At 53.0% G+C, this 12,923-nt stretch overlaps 1 protein-coding gene across 2 annotated transcripts in view; it reads left to right on the forward strand.

The window, feature by feature from the left end:
• Positions 1-1,049: 1,049 nt before the first annotated feature.
• The window catches only part of Chst8 (carbohydrate sulfotransferase 8), a 135,956-nt gene continuing 124,082 nt past the window's right edge, over positions 1,050-12,923 (forward strand). The window contains exon 1 of one of the 2 annotated variants that reach the window (XM_075984525.1): positions 1,050-1,629. The gene's annotated coding sequence lies outside the window, so the exon portion shown is untranslated. Of the gene's footprint in view, positions 1,630-4,130; positions 4,171-12,923 lie in introns of those variants that run through there. The other variant, XM_075984522.1, reaches the window with a different exon arrangement.

Below are 12,923 nucleotides of genomic sequence, written 5' to 3' on the forward strand. Positions count from 1 at the left end.
GCAAGTGTGAGGCTAGCCTGGGCTAGTGAGAGAATCGACCTAAAAAACAGAAACAAAACAAAGACAATCTAAGGAAGGTCATCATAAGCTTGCTTGTCTTCTCACCTGCCCTGGTGATGATCCTCTGACACTCAGTTTAACTGAGGCCATTGAAGAGGCCCCAGGACCACTCAGGCTGTGCTCACGAGTGGCTCTGTTCCTTCCCAGGACTGCCACACCCTTATCAGGTCACTCAAAAGCGACAGGTCCATTTCAATCCCTAACTCATTACCCACATGGGTCATCTGGGTGGAGTCAGGCTAACCAACCAAACAACAAATCGTCTCAGGGAGGGAACCTCCATTCCTTCCATTACTGGAAGCTTCTAAGCGTTTTATTTTTAAATCTTGTTCTGTATGTCCCTCCAAGACAAGGCAGTGACGGACTTACAGGGCTTAGAAATGGTTGGTCTTTTTCTCCAGTGCTGCTCACCGGCTTTGCAGGTTGGGGCTCCTCTTCTCTGGAAAAACAAGGATTTGAATCCACAGCCCTGGGAACGAGTCCCCGTTCTACCCTGGACTGTGTGGCTGTGCACAGTGACTTTCCCATTCTTGCTCTGGGATGGATGGAGAAGGGTTGCTTGCTTCAGCTCTCAGGCAAGTGCCAGGCAGACTCTTAAGGATGAAGTTCTCAAGCGAGAATCCGGGTCATTGGGCACTTGTGGTTAAATACAGACTCAGAAATTTGGGGGTGAGTTCCAAGACACAAAGCCTTCATCGAATTCCACGCGGACTGTAGTCTGGGAACCTACTTGAATCTTCTGTGCATCAAACATTTTTCAAGCCCTGCACCCCCCACCCCTGCACCGTTGGGTATAGAGCACACGACCCTGTCTGCTAGCGCCTTTTCTTTTTTTCCCCCCAGGTCAGCGTGGGGTTACTCAGTGCCACCACCTGGGCAGTGGCAGCTAAGAAGCTGCGGAGTGGAGCCAAGCGGCAGACTAGAGTCCAGCAATGGGGATCCCCGAGCCCGGCGCTGCCCGCTCCAATACCACCCCACCCCCCGCAGCCGCCCGACCGCGCCCAGCGGCATCTCCTTCGGAGCGCGCGGCCACTGGGGCCGCGGGAGCCGCAGAGTGAGCGTGGGTGTGGCGCCCGTGAGCTCCCGGGAGGATTGAGAGATTCGGGATAAAATTCCCCCTTCTTTGCCCCGCCACCGCGGTAGCCGCTTTCCACCGTGGGGCGGGGCCCGAACTGGGGGCGGGGCGCCGGGCGGGCGCGGCGCTATTTCCAGCCTCGCCGGAGGCTTCGCTCGCACTTCGCTGGGAGCCTTCCTGGTGCTGGCTCTGGAGCAGGGTCTGGTGGCACCGTGAGGAGGAGACAGGACCGGGCGGTGGCAGAGACAGGGGACGCAACCAGTGCGGGGGACCCAATAGGAACACGCCGCCGCAACCTCCACCGCGCGCTCCGGCCGCCGACTCTACGCCAATCGCCCACTCCCGGCACCTAGGACTACAAGAAGAAAGAGACGCAGCCCGGCCCGGGCGGAGATCCTCCTTGCTTCCTAAGCGCCGCGAGGAGGATTCCCCCGCCGTCAAAAACCTCGCAGGACAGGAGAAACCCGTGGCCTGGAAAGCACCGGCCGCGCCAGGTAAGTGCCTGCGCCCCACATCATCCTGTTTTCTCCTTATGCCGGCTGCTTACCCTAAAGGATGCCCTCGGGAACCCTTGAATGAACCCGGGACCGCCCTGAGCGCAAATCTCGACGCTCGACATGGATCGGAATCTCAAGCTGCAGGTGCTAGAGGGGCGTGCGGTGCTTGGGTCTGGCGGTACTTTGGGGACCAGCCCCCGTGAGCGGGAACTTTAATTAGACTTTCGATCCTTGGTTTTCTCCGCGCCTGGGAACTGCCTTTCTCTTTCTTAGGGCTCTCCCCGAGGACCCTTCTTTCCTGCTCCTAGACCTGGATGCTGGGTGCTTGGAGGCAGCTTTGGGCTCTGAGCGGCGAGCGCCCCAGGGTCGGGCTGGGGCATCCAGGGCGCTGAGGCTTTGACGTGCGCTTGGAGCTGGGACTTAGGGATCAGTTGGGGCTGGCAAGGCGAAAGGGGAAGTTGTTGGCGACCTTAGCTTCCCACCGGGAGGCGTAAGGTATCTGAGCACTCCGTCGCGCGTCTCCTCCTCGCAACTCTCTAGGGCCCCGGCCTGTTTTGTGCTTCGGGCTAATGTGCATGCGTCAGTGATCGCAGGGAGGTGTGTGCATGCGTGTGTCCCGAAGTGCGGGAGTTAAAGCCTACGGCGGATGGGGGTAGCAGGCGGTGAGATGATCCTCTTTGTGGCGGGACTGAGCCCAGTCTAGCGGTGGCAGCAACTCCAGCTGCTGAGTAGGGCTGCTTTGCCAACTGCAGCTCTGGCTTCGCGGAAGGCCGGCCTGACCAGGCGAAGGTGCGTTCCCGGGTTTGGGCAGGGCCAGAGGTGGCGCTTGGGCATGCAGTGACCTCTCTCTATTTCCCGCGCAGGACTCCAAACCCTAACTTTACTTGTACATTTTGTCTCCGTGCCCTGCGGCCCTCGCCTGGAGCTGGAACAGTCGGGGGATTGAGTCCTGGGCTACAGGCATACAGATCCAATCTTGGAACACTGTCCGGCAGCCATTTCAGCGACTCGGCATCACCCATGTAGCGTCTCTGAGCCGCCTCCCACCAGGACCCTAAGCGTGATTGGCTATAAGGGGAATAGGCTTTTGGGGCTCTCTGTTTCTACGAAGTAGCCAGGCTGCAGGCCAAGTGGGAGACTCGGTTGGTGGGCAAGGACATAGCTCCAGGTGGTAGGAGTAAAGGGTAAAGGCAGACTAACTCTTTCCCCTACCTCCCTCCACAATCACAGGCCTGAACTTCCTCCACCAAGTCACTTTTTTGAAGGTTCACACTGACCTTTTACTGGTGGAGAGGGGGCCTTATCTTAAGTTCCGCCCTAGTGCAACCTTTGACACGCAGAACTCTTTTTAATAAATTTCCCATCACCACAGTGTCTCCTGACCCTGAAGCACTGTTGTAAAGTCAATGAGGGAGGAACTGTGGTTCTCATAGAAGTCCCTCTCTTTTCTTTTTTTTTTAGGCAGGGTCTCACCGTGTAGCCCAAACTGGTTTGGAACTCATGGCTTTAACCTGCTGAGTGCGGGGATTACCAGTGTGGGCCATTATACCCTACAGGACCTTTTCTTTTAATCAAACCACCCCACCTCCTGCAGGCAGACAGGGTCCAGGGCCTCTTGAGAGTGGAACCATGTTCCTTGTTATTCAGCCCCGAAAAGACCGAGTCAAAATGGGGGTGATCAATAATCCCATAGCGTTTGAACACAGAAAACCTCAAAGCCCCTCCCATCATTTGGTAGAGTCACCATGGGACACATGAATGGCCAACTTATTTATTCATTTACCCGGAATCCAACTTTGTGGGAGTGAATTATGTTCCTGGGGTATTGATTTTTTGCTTTTCTTGTTTTTTTTTTAAAGACCCCAAATTTAAAAAGTCAAAGCTGTCTCAAAGCAAGGTCAAGGATTAATTATTTATAGAGAAACATCAATCAGCCGGGGAGGGGGGGTGTACTCATTTATAAATTCCCTGAGTGGGCAAAATGAAATCTATTTTTCTCTGGCTCCAGCCAGGAAAGGAGAGCTGGCTTGTTCGATGGAGGACGCTGTGTAACTCAGCCTGCTGTTGGAGATGCCTTTTCCATCTTGTAGCTGGAATATCACTTGGGAAATTTTATGCATATTTGCTGTGTTTCCGTAATGAACATTTACTGATTACAGCGTATCAAGGGAATTTGATTTTTTAAACATTTATTCAAATCTCTGTTTATGTAAGCTAATAAGCCTGGGAAAGTTCAGTTAACTACCCTCCCCCCCCGCCCTCCCCTCCATGGTTGTTGGGCAAGTATGCTTGGCAGGCCCATCTCAGAATTTATCCTTCATTCATTTACAACGGGGAAAGTCGGATTTCTCTGATTGGAAATACCGTGCTGGCTGCTTCCCTGCACTTTGCTCGGAGTTCGTGCTAGCCGCTGCTTTTTGTGGCTCTGCTGATGGAGGAGAGGTTGGTGCTCAGAGCTGGGATGACTGCTTGGCTGGTGTGTGGGATCAGAGAAAGCTGCTGGGGCCCCTGGAGTGCTGAGGGGGACAGACGGAAAAGGTATGATCACCTGCTCACTTGTTCTCCTCTTGCCTACACCGACCTGGAGTCTGACCCCCCCCCCCCGTTTTAGCACACCCAGGTCCCCACCACTCTGATTTGTCCATGTACAACAGCTGCAACGGAACAAATTACAGTAGACAATTGCCAAGCCCCTATGTTAATCAGAAGGTAATGAGTCTTCTAAAAGGAGGTTTATATAATGCTGGCCTGGGGAGGTCAAGACGGCACTGCAGAGGGACAGCCAAAAATAAACTAGATGAGTAAAGACGCTGCGTGCGTATGTGGCATCAGTGTCAGCAGCAGGACACTTGCTGGAGGTGGGCAGCCTTCGTGTGACCCTCTAGTGACCAGAGGCTCCTGGGTGCTTTGTCCTTGGAGTCCCTCGCTAGATTTGTCTGACTTCAGAACAGCTGAGTCCTTCCCTCCCCAGAAAAAGCGGCCCCCAAAGAGAGAAGACTCACTGGCTCCGGTGACCTGGGGACAGCTTCCTGAGCTCAGGTGCAGAGGATAGGGAGCCGTGGGCTCACTTCTTATTGGCTGAAGGATAAGTGACCCTCCGGTCAGTAAATCACTGTGGCAGGGGATGTGACTGACACATCGCTAGTGTAAAGAAACTGTGACTTCTACCCTCTGGAAAACTACCTGTCATTTGTCATCTGCTGTTGCAGACAGGCTCGCCGGGACTTGATCGTGGGTGGTTAGGGAATCAGAGGAGTGGTTAATGCCCTCTGGAAGAAGCCGGGAAGGCTGTGTCCCCGTGGGCCAACAGCCAGTGGCAACCCCGGTCCTGTTCTCAGAGTACTCAAATCTAGGGCTGGGGATGTCAGGTGTAGCTGCCTCCCCAGGCTGGCAGGCTGGGGTTTGCATCCTCATTTCCCACCTGGAAGACCCTACCTCTGGGGCACTGATGCTTTGGTGGGGGGACATCTGGTGACAGTGAGGGTATGGTATCCTTTTCCTGTCAAACCCAGCTGGCTTTGGTGAGTGACATTTATTTGGACTAAACTACGGTTGTCAGCGTTGAAACTTGGAGTCGAATGACTCCCGTGTCACACTCCCAGGGCCAGCCCTCCCGTCACTCTCCTTCATTCTGCCATCAGTGAGTGTTTATTGAGTATGTGTATTTGATGTCTGTCGCTGTGTCAGACCCTGGATCCAAGGTGAGCAAAGGCGGTGCAGTCCCTGCCCTTGTGGGACAGAGACGGCTGTCACTCATCCATCCATTGCACCATTATATGCTAGGCAAAGGCATTATTAGAAATAACCAATGCCCATGGCGGTCTAGGCTTGAGAAAGGTATGGAGGGGATGTTTGGACCCGTGTGTGCCAAGCAAGTGCTGGGTTGTGACCCCAACAAGAATAGTTAGGTTGTTAGGAGCCCAACAAGCAAGCTACCGAGCTGACTTAGACTGGGGGGGGGGGAGGGTGGCTGGAGAGATGGCTCAGAAGTTAAGAGCACTGGCTGCTTTTCCAGAGGTCCTGAGTTCATGGTGGCTTAGACTTAGGGCCTGGGGTGGGAGAACTGAGATGATTCTCTGCTAATATCTAAAGGAGTGGCTGGTACGTACCAGGTGAGTGGGGGGGGGGAAGGGTGGCCTCAGGAAGGAATGGACCACGTTTGTGTGCTGCTGACAGATGCAAGAGAGGGCTAGAGGCGGCTGCATTCGAGACCAGGTGCTTATTCAGCTAGCTGCTGTGGGGTAGGGAGACCCATGAGAAGGGAGCTGCAGAGACAGTAAAAATACAGAACCGCAGTTCCAAAGGAACTGGTTTGGGAGGGGACATGGTGAGGTAGTTGAGATGAGGCTTGTGGGACACTGGTGAGAACTCGTGGTTCCTTGAGATAGAGGTCCTCCTGGAGTCCTGAGCTCCTGTCGGTTCCAGGACTAAGTGGTTCAATGGCTGGCCGTGCAGCCAAGTCTCTGTAGTACTCCCCAGCCCATCTCAGCTGCACCGAACTTGTCTGCTGCTGTGAGAAAGCACCAAGTCACGTGGAGAGGACAGGGTTTGTCTTACACCTTCACAGCACAGTTCGTTAGGGGGAGAAGTCCGGACAGGAACTCAAGCAGGAATCTGCACGCAGGAACTGAAATGAAGACCCCTACTTACTGACTCACCCTCTTGTCTCATGGTCAGCTACTTCTGCACAGGGTGGCCCCACCCACAGTGAGCTGGACTCTTCCACAACAACCTTACATATTTATTTATGCATATGAGTGCTCTATCTGCATGTATGCCAGCATGACAGAAGAGGGCATTTGTTCCCATGATAGATGGTTGTGAGCCACCATCTATATCAAGTTGCTGAGACTTGAACCCAGGTACTCTGGGAGAGCAGGCAGTGCTCTTAACCACTGAGCCATCTCAACAGCCCCTCATCAATCATTAATCAAGAGAATGCCCTTAGAAAACAAGCCCGCAGGCCAATCTGATGAAGGCATCCTCTTAATTAAGGTTCCCTCTTTCCAGATGCCTCCAAAAAACCAAACCAAAGCAAAGCTAATGAACACAGTGGACACCTCTTTGAACTAGCCGCACCCAGGACCCTCCTTCCCCCAGGGGAGTGGAGCAAGGCTTAGCCACCTGCTCATCCGCTGGCCCCTTGCAGGGCTCTGCTGCCCATCTTCCTCTGGAGCTGGTTGCCTGCTACTCCTGTTGTGCTGTATTTATTTAGCTTCCTGGTCCCCCCCCCCCCCATAGTTTCTTCACTTGCCATGTAGTGAATCTACCCTGGCAGTTGGCTGGCATCTGCTCAGAAAGAACTCCTTCGCGCGTCCCTCTGTTCCCTCCCTCCTAATGAACTGTACCTGCTTCTGTGCCTTTGAGGGGCACTGCCCGGAGTTGAGAGCTCCCCTACTCCCTCTGAAGTCGACATCTTCCCAGGCTGTCTGTGGCTCAGGGCCCTGGCTTCCATACAGAGAGCGTCCCTTTCCCCCAGGCTCCTTCGTCTTCCAGAGCTGGGGTGGGGGAAAGCAGGCCTGTGAGTCACCCGGCTTCCTGGTGTGTGCCCATGCTCCTGGCTGCAGGCCCTGAGCTGAGTGGCTGCCGAGCTGCAGGCAACAGCCCAGGTCGCTGTCACCTTGTCCTCACTGTGTCTGGGCCAGAGCCAGCTGCTTCCCAGCTGGGCCAGCCTTGGGGATGAGAGCGAAGGCAGGGAAGGAGAAGTTCTAGGTGGTACGGTTTTCTGCTTTGTGACCCTGGGCCTATCTAAGGCTCTTTGCCTGAGGATAGGCTGTTCTCCCTGCGCTCTCCTCTCCGGTGGAGTCCCCTGTGGCTGTCTGCCGCTTGCTCAAGGCTTTCTGTTCAGGCTGGCCCGGCCCTCTTCTGCTGTGACTGCTAGCTACCGGTGGGCCATTGGGCATGCCCACCCATGGGGAGGCGATACAGCAATGCCCCTCTGCCAGCATTCTATACCCTAGGCTCAGGCTGACTCATGCTTAACAGACAAGTCATACCCATCTTGGAAGCCATCTCTTTTCGGGGGGCTGACTCATCTGTCTGGACAAGATTCATCTGCCCAGTCTTGTGAACACTGAGACCTTCCTCTAGCCTTGTTGGTGGGCAGGGTGGGGTAAGGGAAGGAGGCAGTGTCTAATGGGAGCATCTCAGCCTCCAAGGTCCCCATACCTAGCCTTGGGGGAACCTGGGCTAACCTACTCAAGCCACAGGGCCACAGAGCTTGTACGAATGTTGTTCTTTCCCGCTGTGTCAGCCATGAAGAGTTTGGTCTGGAGGAGGCAAGCACAGCTCTGCTGACTGGCAGGCCTGGGGACCTAAACTTTCAGTCTGTCTATACTGGTGGAGTCGTCGTGTGACACAGTATGTCTACACCAGCTGAGCCAGTGCCTAATGCGGGCAGTCTCTTGACGCTCCTTGAATTAGGGTTTAGTGCAGTCTGTCTGTCCTGTGGAGCTGGCATGTGGTACATGTGGGAGGCATACGCTGGTTGAATCTTGGAAGTTAGCACTGGAACCCACCATTTAGTCTGTGTCTGCCCCACTCTCCAGGGCCTTTGAACACAGCTCAGAGAGCTCAGACTGCTTTCTTGGTGACTAGGCTCTGCCCAGGCCCAGGCGTCCCTTCAGACCCCAGCCTGACTTGTCAGCAGCCTTTGTCTTCCAGGGCTCAGGTGGTTAAACCCAGTGTGCAGCGCCGGCGTCTGTCTACACTGTTGGAAACCAGCAGGTGAGGCAGGTAGTCGTTCACACGGGTTGAGCCAGTATGCTTGGCAGGTGCTCTGTCTACCCGGGTTGAGCTTCTGTTATGGTACACCGCCTGTTTTACAGTGGTGAAACCCAGCTCGCGGTGAAGTCTGTCTGTACCGCTGTTTGAGTCAGTGTTCAGAGCACTGGTTGAGGTCAACATGAAATCCAGGTGGACTGCTACACTGTTAAGGCAGTGGGGCACATGGCTGGCCTCAGGCTTGCTAGGGCCAATGTTCTGGGTTTCTCTGGGAACACCTGCCCACTCCTAGGTGGCTCTCTCCCTCATAAGGATACCTCCCTACCTTGCCTCCAACAAATACCTGTGTCCAATGTGGGTCCCGTTCCCTAGCAACAGTTCCCATGGCCTTCCCATATCCGTATGTCCTTTCAGCAGAGGCTGCTGGCTGTCCGTGGTCAGTGCCACCTCTGCCATCCTTCATGGCAGCCACTCACATGTCTTCATCTCTGGAAAGTCATTTCGTGTGGATTACTGCCTTGGTGTGCGTAGTAAATTGAGTTTCCCCTGCTTGGGTCCGACTCTCTGTTTTCTGCTGAGATTTGGGGTCTCATGAGGTTTGTCTTCATCAGCAAATCTAATTTCACGACCGTTCATCCCTTGAAAGCGCACTCTGCCTGTCATTTAGCTCGTCTCCATCTTCTTTTCCATTAATTAAAATGTCAACAGACAACCATGGCGACCACATACACCCCCTCACTCCGCCCCAGGGGGCCACCTCCAGGTTGTAACTGAAGCTGGTGCACAGAGTCAAACTGGTTCGATTTAGCTTTGCCCCTTAGTCATTGTGTGGGCTTAGGACTTGGTTTCTTCATCTATAAAATGGGAATAATGAGAGCCCGCGCCTCCTCGAGGTGAGTCTACAGCTGCTGTTGTTACTGTCTTTCCTTTGGTCTCTTAGCTTAACAGTTGGTCAGGGATCTAAACTGACAAAGTGAGAAAGGTTTGGGGCGGGGCAAGCGGCTCCTCTGCCAAGGCCACCTCAAGTCTTTGTTTGAAAGGATTTGTGTGTGTGTGTGTGTGTAAGTGTCCCTAATGTGTGTGCAGATGCCCAAGGAAACTAAAAGGGCATGGGATTCCTTGGAGCTGCTATTGCAGGCAGTTGTGAGCTGCCTGTGTGGGTGCTCGGAACTGAATCTGGGTCTTCTGCACGAGCAGCCAGCACTCTCAACTGCCCAGTTCTCCCCATGCCCAAATCCTCTGAAAACGGTTTCCCGATGATATAGTATAATATAGTGATATGCTTCACAAGTGCACTTGAAAAGCTTTTATTCCACTTACAGCAAAGCATACACAAAAGTGAGTGGGGTGTGTGTGAGACATGTAGCGACTGTCTGAGAGCCGCTCAGGCCCGTGTTTCCCAGCACCAGAGCAGGCATCAGAATACGGCTAACACACACCCCCCCAGAGATCCCTTTTCCTGTTCCAGCCATCCCCCCTCCCCCTTCATGTAACTAATGCCATAGGTTTGTTTTCCTTGCTCTTGAACCTGAGAGATACGGAATTACAGCCTACGTGCCCGCGTCACTGGGTCAGCATCGTTTTTGAGGGATGCATCTGCCCTGTGTGTCACTGTTGGTTTTCTGTTCTGATTATTCTCCAGGGCTCCCATGCAGTTTGCATGCGTGTCCACCAGAAGCCCATGTTTGGAAAGCTTTGTCCCTAAGGTGGTACTAATTGGGAAGTATTGCAAACTGTTAAGAGGTGCGGTATTTTGGGTCATCATTCAGGGTGTGCCTGAAAGGGGATTATGGGATCATACAATGGTCTTTCTTTTTTCTTGTTGCTTCTTGACTTCATGAGGTGCCCCATCGTTGTCATTTGGCACTCTCATCAGAACCCCAAAGCATTTGGGACCTCCTAATCATGTACTGGAAACTCTAGGCCCATGAGCTAAACCCTCTTTTTCTTTTTACAAAGCAGTTGCCTCATCTGTTTCGCTATGGCAACAAGGAGCTGACTGGTACACTTCCCTTGTGTGCACACACTCTAACCTATTTACCCATCCTCCTGTGGGTTGACATTTAGGTTGCTCCGAGGTTTTTGACCATGACAAACCATGTTGTGTATGTTTCTGCATGTGTTTCTTGGGTTCATGATGGCTTTTGTCATTTTAGCCATCCTGTGACTCTGTAGAGCTATCACACTGTGCTTTTAATTTGATTTCTCAGATGACTAATAGAGTTTCTTTTCTGCTCCGAGGTTTTTGACCATGACAAACCATGTTGTGTATGTTTCTGCATGTGTTTCTTGGGTTCATATGAACATTTCTGAGAAGCAAGAACTTAGAGTCTCTAGGTTAGGGGGACGTAACTTTTATGGGAGCTGCAAACAGATTTATGCATGGAGGTGTACACCTGTAATTCCCATATGTGGGAAGCTAAGGCCAGAGGATCATGAACTCAAGACCTAAGCTTCCTATCGAGAATCCTGTGTGCGTATATGGATGTGTGCATGTGTGTGTGTTGGGGTGGGGGTGGGATTGCACCGCTATGGTCTCCTCAACAGTTATGTGTAAGGGTTCTGGTCATTCCACGTTCTTTCCAACTCTGTGTGGTTGGCTTTTGTCATTTTAGCCATCCTGTGACTCTGTAGAGCTATCACACTGTGCTTTTAATTTGATTTCTCAGATGACTAATAGAGTTTCTTTTCTGCTCAGGATATTTTGAACCTGAAAACATTCTTCAATATCTTAAAATTCACTTCCACCCCCAGATGACAGGATTCTGAAATGTCTCTATAGGTGTGTATAATTCCTTTCCGGGGTAAGTTTGAATCTGCTCTTCTAGAAGGCAGGAGATGGAGTAGTCTGGCACTTCTGTGTGAGGGTGGGAACCGCAACTGTCACTATGAACTTTGAGTCTGCCCTGTGGAAATCACATTCACTGCTGTCTCAGTGTCCAAGACTATCCATGTACAAAGCAAAGCACTGTGAAAGTCCAATGATTGAAAGCCCACGTGATAAAGAGCAGCTCATTGGTCCTCTTAGCCCCTTCTACCTACGTGACCCGACAGGGCTTTGTCAGTATACTGAGCTGCCCTGGTAAGGACTCTAGAAGTTGGGTTCTCAGTCCCTAAAGGCCATTCTGTACTGGGAATCTGTTCCCTCTAGTAGCCTTGCCTCTCCAAAGTCAGCTATGACGGAGCAGCAGACATGCAGCTATGGTGGAGCAACAGACATGCAGCTATGGTGGAGCAACAGACATGCAGCTATGAGGGAGCAGCAGACATGCAGCTATGAGGGAGCAGCAGACATGCAGCTATGAGGGAGCAGCAGACACGCAGCTATGGTGGAGCAGCAGACATGCAGCTATGGTGGAGCAACAGACACGCAGCTATAGTGGAGCGGCAGACACGCAACTATGGTGGAGCATCAGACACGCAGCTATGAAGGAGCAGCAGACATGCAGCTATGGTGGAGCAGCAGACATGCAGCTATGAGGGAGCAGCAGACATGCAGCTATAGTGGAGCAGCAGACACGTAGCTATGAAGGAGCAGCAGACATGCAGCTATGGTGGAGCAGCAGACATGCAGCTATAGTGAAGCAGCAGACACGTAGCTATGAAGGAGCAGCAGACATGCAGCTATGGTTGAGCGGCAGACACGCAGCTATAGTGAAGCAGCAGACACGCAGCTATGGTGGAGCAGCAGACACGCAGCTATGGTGGAGCAGCAGACATGCAGCTATGGTTGAGCGGCAGACACGCAGCTATAGTGAAGCAGCAGACACGCAGCTATGGTGGAGCAGCAGACACGCAGCTATAGTGGAGCAGCAGACATGCAGCTATGGTGGAGCAGCAGACATGCAGCTATGGTGGAGCAGCAGACACGCAGCTATAGTGGAGCAGCAGACACGCAGCTATGGTGGAGCAGCAGACATGCAGCTATGTTGGAGCAGCAGAATGCAGCTATAGTGAAGCAGCAGACACGCAGCTATGACGGAGCAGCAGACATGCAGCTATGAGGGAGCAGCAGACATGCAGCTATGGTGGAGCAGCAGACACGCAGCTATGAGGGAGCAGCAGACATGCAGCTATGGTGGAGCAACACACATGCAGCTATAGTGGAGCGGCAGACATGCAGCTATGGTGGAGCATCAGACACGCAGCTATGGTGGAGCAACAGACATGCAGCTATAGTGGAGCGGCAGACACGCAGCTATGGTGGAGCAGCAGACATGCAGCTATGGTGGAGCAACAGACATGCAGCTATGGTGGAGCGGCAGACATGCAGCTATGGTGGAGCAGCAGACATGCAGCTATAGTGGAGCGGCAGACATGCAACTATGGTGGAGCAACAGACATGCAGCTATGGTGGAGCAGCAGACACGCAGCTATAGTGAAGCAGCAGACACGTAGCTATAAGGGAGCAGCAGACATGCAGCTATGGTGGAGCAGCAGACATGCAGCTATGAGGGAGCAGCAGACACGCAGCTATGGTGGAGCAGCAGACACGCAGCTATAGTGAAGCAGCAGACACGTAGCTATGAGGGAGCAGCAGACATGCAGCTATGGTGGAGCAGCAGACA

This window comes from Microtus pennsylvanicus, chromosome 1 (assembly GCF_037038515.1).
Source record: "Microtus pennsylvanicus isolate mMicPen1 chromosome 1, mMicPen1.hap1, whole genome shotgun sequence".
Classification (NCBI taxonomy): Eukaryota; Metazoa; Chordata; class Mammalia; order Rodentia; family Cricetidae; genus Microtus; species Microtus pennsylvanicus.